This window comes from Dipodomys merriami, unplaced genomic scaffold (genome assembly GCF_024711535.1).
Source record: "Dipodomys merriami isolate MVZ:Mamm:240054 unplaced genomic scaffold, mDipMer1.0.p SCAF_179, whole genome shotgun sequence".
In the NCBI taxonomy this organism is placed as follows: domain Eukaryota; kingdom Metazoa; phylum Chordata; class Mammalia; order Rodentia; family Heteromyidae; genus Dipodomys; species Dipodomys merriami.
Window position 1 is genome coordinate 586,033 of NW_027203148.1, and position 13,533 is coordinate 599,565.

Below are 13,533 nucleotides of genomic sequence, written 5' to 3' on the forward strand. Positions count from 1 at the left end.
CAATAAACAGAGCATCAGAGTAAAATCTCTTATAGAGTAGAGGAAAACAACATTGATTTTTAACAATGTTAATTCAGAAGACCATGAACACTTAGAAGGTATCACAAGTTTATACCTAAGACACTGCATTGATACTTTTTATATTCTAATATATATTCTAAACCTAATTATTTACATTCCAATTCTATTTATTGGAATAAATAAATATCAATTTATTTGTCAAATTATCAATTGATTCTAGTAAGTTTCACTGTGTGAAATATAAAATCAGCACATATAAATATAAAATATATAACTATATATAATATAATAAAATGGCACATGTTTTGCATTGTTCTGTTTTGGTTAGGGTATCCAAAGCAACTCTGTTTTAAAGTATTTTTCCATTATCTCTACCTCAGTGTTTGATAGAGTTAGATTTAAACCTTTACCTTTTGTAGATTTACAGACTGGAGGCAAGAGGAAACATTACCAATTTAAGGCATAATAACAAGGAGAAACATATGGACTTCTCCTGGAGCTATGAAAATATTTGGTGATAGATAGGCAGTAGTCTAAGTTCCTGCCTTGTTGGAAGGTAGACAGGCCAGGACATTCGGTAATCATGCATATGAACAATTTTTTCACCTTCTTGGCTTTAGCTACTTTTGAAATGGTAGGTATAATAAACCATTATATTTTGATAAAAACCTTCTAGTCTGAAAAGTTCTGTCTGAAATATTCATTTTTCTATGATCCCTAGGAACTAAGATTTATTTTGTTCAAGTAAGACAATTTACGCGATCAGGGTAAGATATTCTGTTTGGTTTGATCCTACATGGAAGAAGGGTAAAGCATCAGGTAGACATTTGTGCCAATGAGACCGCATTTAGGAAAATTTCAGCTGCAGAAGTTTAGAAGTAGCTCTTAAGCAAGGCTTACTTTGAATCCGTTAGCTACACAGAGCAAACTCAGTTGAATAAATAAGTACTTGAAAAAGCCATCCTCTTTGGACCTAGCTAAAAATGCTTCAAAGTATGATTAAACTAAAATGAAAAAGATTTAAAATAGTCATTGACAAAAAAAATTACAAACGTGAGCAATCAACTGAACAATATAATTATTTTCAATTATACACAGAATTTTAGGGAAATATGATCAGTAGCATTGTTAGAAACAATAAGGTTTCCTTGTTACAAACAGGCACCCAAGGATATAATCCTGTATAAATATTGCATCATTAACTACCTAAATTTAGAGGACATTACATGCTTCAGCAGCACATGAACCCAAATTACACCAATACAGAGATTAACATGGCAATTGCAAAGGATGATATGAAAATCTGTGAATTATTCCAGATTTTTCATTCTTCAGAGGCAAGAAATGAAAAACAATTATTAAAAAGTTGATTACAAAATTACTAGTGTAACAATACATGTAATCCATATAAATAAAAGTTAGTTTGACATCAGTGTATTAAATCTTCACCTTAGAAAGGCCTTTACATAGCATAATCATTATAAAACTTTTAAAATTAGACAATTTTCATTTTATTCCAAAGAAATATACAATAAGGACCTAGTAAAAAAGGAATCTTAAACTGTTTTGGTATGGAATGCAATCGGAAAGGACACATTTATTAATGAACCTATATATTATAAAACAATGTAGAATTCAAAGTCTTATATATAGGAAAGAATAAAATAGATTTTGGGCATTATACAAACAGAATACAGAATATTTTAAGGTATAATTTTTCACATAAGCACCAGAAATATCTTTAGTTCCTTTAGTACTCATTTCAACAGATAAATTAAAATTATTTCTGAATTAAAAAAAGCAAAAACTCGAGGGGGTCCAAGATGATGACGGGGAACTAGAGGAACGCCACAGCTCTCCCCAACCAAAAAGAGAGTTTGAGTTCCAACGTTTAATCTCCCCAAGAGACCGACAACAACAACAAAATCAACATCCAGAGAAAAACAGGAGTTGAAAAGAAGAATTTCACAATAGAGAAGCTTGAAGACGCCTCCCCCAACGTCTATTGGTCACAAAGCAGCGTGCCAAGCCATGGCCAGCCCGGCCTGGTGGGAGCTACCGGTGGCCCAGATACACAGGGAGTTGTCTGCAGATCATCCGCACCAAAGACCCCTGAGATATCAGTGTCAGACCGGCTGATCCTGACGAATGAAGAAACCTCAGAGCAGGGAACTTACACAAAGATCCCACCCCTTTCCCTCACTCTCCATTGGAGCAGAGAGGCTCCATCCCACTCAGCCCCATGGCAGGAACCTCAGAGATACATGAGATGCCCACAGAACACCAGAGCAGAAGAACTGAAAGGAAGTGGTGCTGATCCAGAGAGCGCAAACAGAGACAAACCCCAGCAATCAGAACCTGAACAGAGTCCCCTCCCCACCCCTCGGGTGGAGGCCAGAGGCCCATCCCGTGGAGCAGACCCAAACAGTGTCAATGGAGGCAGTGACAGAAAAGAAACACACAGAGCCACCACCTCTCAGCCTAGCCCACAACCACCTCAATTGAACTCTGACTGCAATGGCAACCAACAACAACCTACATCACACAGAAACAACTAGCTCCAGGGTGAGTACCCCGCAGGGGACAGTGTATTCCTCAAGGGAGACCAGAGCTGGTGGGAATCCCCAGACCCCCTACCCCAAAACACTCAGCTGGCCAGGCTAGAACAAGAGACACCCTGGAAGGAAGCTTAAATGCCCAAGCCTGGTACAGCACCACTGGGTCAAGAACCCAACGGTGGAAGAAATTTGAACTGTGCACTCCAAGCTGTGTAATCTAGGTGGGATACACAGCAGCACAGGTCCAACAGGTGTGCCCAGGCTGGGTCTGGGACCAGGCCTGGGGATCTGGAGCCTGAGCAACATAACCAACTCCTCCCAACTGAAATCAGATGCTGAGCATACGCCTCAGCAGAGGGGAGAAAAACAGGGAACTGCACTCCTGGTAATCATGCCTGTGACAGCAAAAGATGTGGGGGGTTCAGGACAAGAGAAGCCCAAACTCCACAGGAACCTGACCCATGTATTCTAGGCTAAGAATTGAACAACACAGGCCTCCAGCACCCGATAATAGTCAGGAGCTCAGGCTGGTAAGGTGATCAGCAGTACAGTGCTTGTCTTAGGTGCAAGAGGCCTTGGATCTGATTCCTCAGCAAAACATAAGCTGAAAGGGCCAGATGTGGTGCTATGGGTCAAATGGTAGGGTGCCAGCCTTGAGCTGAAGAGCTGAGGGACAGCACCCAAGACCAGAGTTCAAGCCCACAAATAGCCAAAAAAGTAAAACAAAACAAAACATCAGGAGACCATAGCAGACTCCAGCATCTGGGAGAGTACATCCAGCACATCCAAACTCGCCAAGAGCACCTGTAGGAACAAACAGGAGCAGTCTAGGCTGCTCAACCCTTCTAACGGCGGGAACTGCCAGTGATCTACAGCAGAGAGCTGAGAATCCTGTGTGGGTCAGACAGCAGCTGGAGGTCGGCCCCCAACAGAACCGAGATCAGGTACAGACTCCCTCTACCAGCACAGAAACAGTAACCAAGCAAAGACAGACACCTATTGACCAAAACAAAATTTCAGATTAGTCTGCAATAATCCCTGAATAACCATGAGAAAATCACAGAGAAATATTACAAGGTTTATCAACAGCTAGGATAGCAAGCTATCTCTAAAAGCCAGCAGCAACCCAGGGGAGAGCCCCACTGGGAGCAAAGCAGGAATGGAAGACAAACACTACATCCAAGACATGCTGGAGGCAATGACTCAAGAAATAAAGTGAGAAATGGACCAGAATTTGAAAGAACACCAGGTCAAAATACCAAAAGAGGTGCAGGACATCAAACAGGAGATGCATGCAAAAATAGAGGTAGCACACACCTCACTAAGCCATGAGATAAGTGACAAAATAGAGGCAGTACACACCTCATTAAGAGGTGAGATTAGTATTTTGAAAACCAACATTGAATCCATTGAAATCAACAATGAGTCCATTTCCTCCATGCAAAACACAATGGAAGCCACAGTTAACAGAGTGAACAAAATGGAATACAGAAGACAGAATACATCAACTGGAACAAAAAATGACAGATATGGAAAATTCACTTCAATTATACCGAAGGGAAATTCAAGGGCAAGCAGATAGTGCCAAGAAAATTAACCTTCATATACGAAGGTGAGGAATATCAAAGCAAGGGAATGCAACACCTATTCCACAAGATAATCGGTGAAAATTTTCCCCATCTCAAAAAAGAACATCTTACCCACATAACAGAAGCATATAGAACACCTAACAAGCAGGATCCCAGGGGAAACACTTCTAGACACATTATAGTATAAATGATAGATCTGAATGATAAGGAAACAATCTTGCATGCAGCAAAAATGAAGAAGGAGCTATACTACTATAGGAAAAATATTAGAATCACTATAGATCTCTCCACACAAACACTGAATGCAAGAAAGGCCTGGGAAAGTACCACATGAGCCCTGAGAGCCAATAACTGCCAACCCAGACTGATATACTCAGAAAAGCTAGCATTCACATTCGATGGAGAACTGAAAATTTTTAATAGCAAAGAAAAACTAAATTAATACATAAACATTAAGCCAGCGTTACAAAGACTACTAAGAGGTGGAACACAACCTGAGAAAAGCAACCAGGAACAGAGACCTGCACCCATACAGGCATTAATAGAAGTCTATCTGAGCAAGGACAGAGGAAAGGAAAGAATAAAAACAGTGACCATAATGCATCTCTCTATACTATCTCTTAAGATTAACGGGCTTACTTCACCAATCAAAAGAAAAAGAACTGCAGTTTGGATCCTATAACATGACCCATCCATCTGTTGCCTTCAGGAGACCCACCTCTTAGCCAAACATGCAAACAAACTCAGAGTGAAGGGTTAGAAAAGGATCTACCAATCAAATGCCCCTCGTAAGAAAGCAGGCGTAGCAATCCTTATATCTGACAAAATAAACTTGTCATTAAAATCATTACAATGTCAAACCATCCCTGCATCTCTGGGATGAAGCCTACCTGGTCATAGTGTATGATTTTTTTAATGTGTTTCTGGATTCTTTTAGCTAGAATCTTAAGGATCTTTGCACCTGTGTTCATCAAGGAAATTGGCCTGTAATTCTCCTTTTTGGTTGGGTCTTTGCCTGGTTTGGGGATGAGTGTGATATTGGCTTCGTAGAATGAGTTTGGGATAGCTTCCTTTAGAGATTATAACTTTTGAAAATAGTCCATTAGGATTGTTTGGATATCTTGGGTACGTGTTATGATTTTTCCCGTGGCATCCCTAATCCTGTTACAATGGATTTCCTCTCTTCCTTTTTTAATTAATCTTGCAAACGGTCCATCAATTTTGTTTATTTTTTCAAAGAAGCAGATTTTTGTTTGATTAATTTTGGCTGTAATGTTTTCATTTTCTAATTGGTTAATCTCTGCTCTTAATTTGGTTATCTGGCTCCGTCTAGTAACTTTAGGTTCCATTTTTTCTTGTTTTTCTAGCTGTTTTAATTGCAACATGAGAGTATTTACTTGGTCTGTCTCCATTTTCTTGATGTGGGCAATGAGGGCAATAAATTTGCCCCTCAGGACTGCTTTTGCTGTGTCCCACACGTTCCTTTGTGAGATTTTTTTCATTTTCATTGAGTTGTAGGAAATGTTTTATTTCTTCTCTGATCTCTTCCATTACCCAGGCATTTGCTAAGGAGTGTGCTGTTCAATTTGCATGTATGAGAGAAACTTCTGCGGTATGCTTTGTTATTGAGAACTGGCTTGATTCCACTATGGTCAGATAGGATACAGGGGATTATGTCGTCCCTTTGTATTTGCTTAAGTTCCTTGCATGAACTATTATATGGTCTATTTTGGAGAAAGTTCCATGAGCTGCTGAGAAGAATGTGTACTGTGTTGGTTTACAGTGAAATACTCGGTAGATGTCAGTTAATTCCGCTTAAAGTATGGCCTCACTTAATTTGGTAGCTTCTTTGCCAATCCTCTGGTTGGTAGGCCTGTCCTTTGGTGAGAGCGGTGTGTTGAAGCCTCCTAGTATTATCGTATTGGGATCTATTTTATTCTGTAAGTCAATAAATATAATCCAACACATCAACAGAGCCAAAGTCAAGAATCACATGATTTTCACCACAGATGCAGAAAAGGCCTTTAATAAAATTCAACATTCATTCATGCTAAAGGATCTGGAGAAAACAGAAATAGCAGGAACATTTCTTAAAACAATAAAACCATTTATGGCAGACCAATAGACAATATTATACTTAATGGGGAAAAGCTACAACCAATTCTTCTAAAATCAGGAAGAAGGCAAGGATGCCAACTGTCTCCACTGCTCTTCAATATAGTCCTGGAACCCTTAGCCAGCTCAATAAGGCAAGAAAAATACATGAAAGGGATCCACATAGGGAAAGAAGAGGTTAAACTATTCCTTTTTTCAGACAACATGATACTATACTTTCATGATCCCAAAAACTCCATCCCCAAACTCTTAGAAAACATAAATCAATTCAGCAAAGTTGCAGGATACAAAATAAGCCCACAAAAATCAGCTGCCTTCCTGTACACTGACAATGTACAAGAAGAGAGGGAAATAAAGGGAGTAACCCTATTCACAATAACCTCCCCAAAAATAAAATTTTTAGGAATTAACCTAACCAAAGATGTAAAAGAACTATTTAATGAAGACTATAAAAAGATAAAGAAAGAAATTTCAGAAGACACTAGGAAATGGAAAGACCTCCCATGCTCTTGGATTGGCCAACTTAATATAGTGAAGATGGCAATATTGCCAAACTTAATATACAAATTCAATGCAATTCCTATTAAAATCCTAACGACTTACTTCAGTAAAATACAGAAAACAGTCCAAAAATTCATATGGAAAACAAAAGACCTAGAATAGCCAAACCAATTCTAGGGAACAAAAACAAAATGGGAGGGATATCCATGCTGCACTTCAAACTATACTACAGAGCTATAATAACAAAGACAGCATGGTACTAGCACAAAAACAGATCAGAAGACCAATGGAACAGAATAAAAGATCCAGAAATAAATCCACAGGCCTACAGCCAGCTGATATTAGACAAAGGAGCCCAAGACATACAATGGAAGAAAGACGGCCTCTTCAACCACTAGTGCTGGGAAAACTGGGCTGCCACATGCAGAAAACTAAAAATGGACCCCAGCCTATCACCATGCACCAATATCAACTCAAAATAGATAAAAGATATTAACATTAAAACTGAATCTCTGAAACTACTGCAGGACAGAGTAGGAGAGACACTTGAACTAATAGGCACAGGAAGGAACTTCTTAAACTGAGTCCCAGGATCACAACAAATTGGAGAGAGACTCAACAAATGGGACTACTTTAAAATAAAAAGCTCCTGCACAGCTAAATCTATTGCAACCAAGCTAGAAAGACAAATAACTAATTGGGAAAAATATTTACCAGCAATATATCAGACAAGGGGTTAACATCCAGTATATACAGGGAACTCAAGAAACTAATCCCTCCTAAACCTAACAAATCAATTACTAAATGGGCAAGGGAAGTAAAGAGGGACTTCTCAGAGGAAGAAATGAAAATGGCAAAGAAACACATGAGGAAATGTTCATCATCCCTGGTGGTGAAGGAAATGCAAATAAAGACAACCATGAGATACCACCTTACCCCAGTCAGAATGTCACACATCCACAAATCAGCCAACGACAATTGCTGGAGGGGATGTGGAGAAAGAGGAACCCCATTACACTGCTGGTGGGAATGTACACTTATACAACCACTTTGGAAAGCACTCTGGAAGGTCCTTAGAAAGATAAAGATTGATCTCCCTTATAACCCAGTCATACCACTTTTAGGCATCTACCCTGAACAACAGGAAGCAATATACAATGACATGTGCACCTCAATGTTTATTGCAGCACTGTTCACAATAGCTAGGATATGGAAACAACCCAGATGCCCCACCACAGATGAATGTATCCAAAAATTGTGGTATCTACAAACAATGGAATATTATGCAGCCATTAGAAATGACAAAATAATGGCATTTGCAGGGAAATGGATGGAGCTAGAAGGTGATCATGTTGAGCAAGGTAAGCCAAGAGCAAAGAGACAAACAGTACATGGTCTCCCTGATAAGTGGATTCTAAATCCAAAATGTTAGGTGATACGACAAAATTAACAGGACTTAAGAAACAAAGAACTCCCACTCATCTGGTCGAAACACTACTAAATATCCCCATACTGCTGATCACATGTATGTTGTATTGTGTACACCGTTATATGTTATAGACTGTGATAGACAATTTGCCCCAGGAAAGTTAGAATAAACTTGTGACTTTAAATGAGCATCATTATTTCACAATACTGTAAAATTTGGGAAGTTATGTAATCACTTAATCACAATAAAAAGAAAGAACCTCAGGGAAGTAAGGAGGGAAGGGATGGTAGGGGGAAAACAATAGAGGGGGTAACAATGCTCAATAGGAAGTGTACTCATTACCTTGCTCATGTAATTGTAACCTCTGTATAGTATCTTTACAATAAAAAATTTAAAAAAAGATCCAATCAACAGTAAAAAAAATTATCTGAAATCAATACAAAAAGACAAGGATGGACACTACATATTAATACAGGGAACAATACAACAGGAGGATATTACCATCATCTACTTATCATTCCCCAAACATCGGTGCACCCAAATATGTTAAGCAAATACTCTCAAACTTACAGAATAAAATAGATCCAATATGATAATACTAGGAGACTTTTAACACCCCACTCTCACCAAAGGACAGGTCTACCAACCAGAGTATTGGCAAAGAAGCTATTGAATTAATGAGGCCATACTTCAAGCAGAACTGACATTTACCAAGTATTTCACCCTAAAAACAACACAGTACACATTCTTCTCAGCAGCTCATGGTACTTTGGAGATTGACATAATCCCCTGTATCCTATCTGACCATAGTGGAATCAAGCTAGTTCTCAATAACAAAACATACTGCAGAAATTACTCAAATACATGGAAATGTAACAGCTCACTTCAAAGCAATGCCTGGATAATGGAAGTGATTAAAGAAGAAATTAAAAAATTCCTACAACACAATGAAAATGAAAATACCTCGCAAAAACCTTTTGGGACACAGCAAATGCAGTCCTGATGGACAAATTTATTGCCATCAGTGCCCACATCAAGAAAACAGAGACAGACCAAGAAAATAATCTCATGTTGCAATTAAAACAGCTAGAAAAACATGAAAAAAATGGAACCTAAAGTTATTAAAGAGCCAGATAACCAAATTAAGAGCGGAGATTATTGAAATAGAGATTTGGAGAATCATAGCCAAAATTAACCAAACAAAAAGCTGGTTGAAAAAATAAATAAAATTGATAGATATTTGGCAAGATTAATTTAAAAAAGAAGAGAGGAAACCCATTTTAACAGGATTAGGGATGCCATGGGAAAAATCACAACACATACACAAGATGCCCAAACAATTTTAACGGACTACTTTGAAAAGTTATACCCTCTAAAGAAAGAAAACCTGGCAGAAATGGATGCATTTTCAGAGAAATACAAGTTTCCCAAATTGAGCAAGGAAGAAGTAAATCAATTAAATAAGCCAATATCCTACAACAAGATACAGGAAGCAATCAGAGGTCTTCCAACAACAACAAAAAAAAACCCAGGACCAGATGGATTCACAACAGAATTCTATACGTCCTTTAAAGAAGAACTAACACCTATACTCTTCAAGCTCTTCAGAGAAACAGAGAAGGAGGGAGCTATCCCAAACACATTCTACGAAGCCAATATCACACTCATCCCCAAACCAGGCAAAGACCCAACCAAAAAGGAGAATTACAGGCCAATTTCCTTGATGAACACAGGTGCAAAGGTCATTAAGATTTCAGCTAACAGAAACCAGAAACACATAAAAAAAAAAACCATACACTAAAACCAAGTAAGCTTCATCCCAGAGATACAGGGATGGTTTAACATACGTAAGTCAATAAATATAATCCAACACATCAACAGAGCCAAGGTCAAGAATCACATGATTATCTCCACAAATGCAGAAAAGGTTTTTGATAAAATTCAACATTCATTCATGCTAAAAGCTCTGGAGGCAATAGGAATAGAAGGAACATTTCTTAAAACATTAAAAGCCATTTAGGACAGACCAATAGCTAATACTATACTTAATGAGGAAAAGCTATAACCAATTTTCTTAAAATCAGGAACAAGGCAAGGATGCCCACTGTCTCTACTCCTGTTCAATATAGCCTGGAACTCTTAGCCAGGTCAATAAGGCAAGAAAAAGACATTAAAATATCTGTATATGGAAAGAAGAAATTAAACTATCCCTTTTTGCAGATGACATCATAGTATACCTTCACGATTCCAAAAATTCCATCCCCAAAACTCTTAGAAATCATGAATCACTTCGGCAAAGTAGCAGGATACAAAATAAACCCACAAAAATCAGTTGCATTCCTGTACACTGACAATGTACTAGCAGAGAGGGAAATAAAGGAAAGCAAGCCCATTCACAATAACATCCCCCGAAATAAAATATTCAGAAACTAACCTAACCAAAGATGTAAAACTAATATATAATGAAAACTATAAAAAGTTAAAGAAAAAAATTACCAAAGACACTAGGAAATGGAAAGACTTCCGATGCTCTTGGATAGGCAGACAATATAGTGAAAATGGCAATTCTGCCCAAATTAATATACAAATTCAAGGCAATTCCTATTAAAATCCCAATGATGTATTTCTCTGAAATACAGAAAACAGTCCAAAAATTCATATGGAACCACAAAAACCTAGAATATTCAAAACAATTCTAGCAAATAAAGACAACATGGGAGTTATATCCATGTTGCACTTCAAACTCTACTATAGAGCCATAATAACAAAGACAGCATGGTACTGGCAAAAACACAGACCCGAAGAACAATAGAATAGAATAGAAGATCCAGAAATAAATCCACATGCCTACAGTCAGCTGATATTTGACAAAGGAGCCAAAGACAGACGATGGAAGAATCACAGCCTCTTCAACCACTAGTGCTGGGAAAACTGGGTGGCTGTCGCGACCACCTCGACCAGCAAGGAAGACACGACCCAGGATTCTTCTCATTGCGGTTTATTCAGGAACCTTGTAACAAGCTTCTCTCCCACTTCTCTCCTGGCCACTTCTTCCTGCTTCTTCCTGCTTCTCTTTCCCCTCCGCCCCCATGCTCCGGTTATAAGCCTCCTGGATGGCCAATCCCGAAACGCCACGTGGCATATACCGATAGGGCTACAAACATGGAAGCAAACTCGGAGCCAAGTCATACACATATAAGGAGTTGTTTTTTACAGAGAGCACTCGTCACTGGGAAGACGGAAGGTGGGAGCCTGCGCCATCTTAGTTTGCAGCTGCACCACGCGGCCCCGCCATTTTAGCTACAATGTTGCTTTTGGGGCCATCTTTGGTCGTGGCTCCCGCAGCTCTCCACAGCTCCCCCTTTTTTGTTTTATTAAGCAACAGGTAAGAGTAGAGGTTGGGCCTCTGTCTAAAACATTAATGAGAGGACCTTGCACTGGTCTTCACCTGAGGGGCGCCTTCCCCAGTGATGACCAGGCCCGTCCGATGCCTTTTTGCAGAGGTGGGATCTTGGGCATCAACCCACTTGCAACCCAACATGCTCTTCTTGGGCTCACGCCAGAGAGTGATTCCCAAGTGCAGTGTGTTTGCCTCGCACCCTGTGCTATTCCTTTAACGTGGCAAGCCATGCATAGGGGCACTCTCCGGCCTCAATGGCAGTGAAAGCCTGGACCACCGTAGCCATACTTCTGCTCTGCGAGCTCCTAATCCGGTATATGCACCACAGGCACAACAAGATCACCAATGCCAGGATACCAATAAGGGAGCCCATTCCCGCCCAGTCCTTCAAATGATCCACAGCTGTCAAAATCCACGAGGAAACATCTTGTAACAGGGCATCATACATCCGGGTAGAGTTTATCGCGACAATGGCCGATCATAGCTGCAACATCAATTGGTCGAATTCTCCCGTCCAGTTGCCTAAATGATAACTTGACAGTTGTTTCGACAAATTTGCTGCTTGGGTATAGTTATAATACTGAATAGCAGTAATACAAAGCCCTTCATATTTTTGAACACATCCCAGCTGAGCCAACTGCCACAGGACATCAACCTGCTCCTGCACAAGGTCAACCCTTTGATTTAGCATCATCAGTCCTCCTTTTAATTGTGCATTGGCCGCTTGTTGTAAATCCAGAGCTCTGGTTGTAGTAGCCGACAAGTTATTTAAAGTCTGAGCCATCTGCACAGTATGTGACATGGCGACAGCGGCAGCCGTTGCACCTGCAGCAGCCACAGCTATAGCAGTTACCATGGCCGCAGTGATGCCAAAATCTCTCTTATGCCTAAACAATCTTACAGCTTGAGAAGCATCTACTGGCACAGGCACCCAACATAGGATGCGTGCAACTATAGCTAACGGATACTGAGAACTCCAGCAGGTAGCATAATAGCAGGTTTCATTAGTGCAAGCACATACATAAGTAGTACCTGCTTTTTACAAATATCACAATTTTCTTCATCACTTAGAAAAATAAATTTCACTTCTCTTCAAAAGAGTATGTCAGTCCTAAGTATAACTGCAAATAACTAAGTAAAACTTTAAAACTTTACTCCTTACTCTATTAAACATTTCCTAGTATCACTTAGTACTTAAAAATGTGTTAACTGAAAGCTTATGTTAAAACTTTCCAATATTTAATACAGGTCATTGGAATGCACAATTTAAGACTGTTCACTCCTGAAGTATATTAAGAAGTTACATATCAAAATATCTTAGCATTAAATAAATGTACCCTGTACTTTCTTCTAATGTTCGTGAGTCTGTGAAACTTGAATCTTTCTACTATCCTACTATATCAATCAAGAAATTCAAAACACTTAGGATCCAATTAAAAGTAATCAAAATTTGTGTTTGAGTTATAGGAAAGTTACATTCAAAATCAACCTGAATACAAGCATTTTTTCCTCAAGTTCCTGAGCAGGAACTTCGAAAATAAAGTCATTAGAAAGCTGACAGCAGAAGAGTCAATTTAAGAAAGGGAATTATAAGCTATTACTGGCCTACTGAATTTAAAGAACTTCTAGCTTTTATTTCTAATTAGGTATGAAAGAAAATAGGCATGCAGTTTGGTTATGTTTTGTCCAAATACAATGCTAATTTAATAGATCCTTTAAATATCTAAATGCTAGTTACAAGGTATGACTATGATGAACAGTAAAATATAACTCTTTCAAAAATGATTCTCAGCGGCCCCTATGAAAAACCCAGCCCATGTCTATCAAGTTTTTGGTGGGCATCAATAGGCTCTTTACAGCCTTGCAAGTTTTTTCCCAGTCCTTGCCCTGGGCAGTAGCCAAATTGTAACATCATTTCCT

At 39.0% G+C, this 13,533-nt stretch overlaps 1 pseudogene; it reads left to right on the forward strand.

Annotated features, from left to right (window-relative positions):
- Positions 1-1,247: 1,247 nt before the first annotated feature.
- Positions 1,248-1,346, forward strand: LOC138829922 (U6 spliceosomal RNA; annotated as a pseudogene).
- Positions 1,347-13,533: the final 12,187 nt, after the last annotated feature.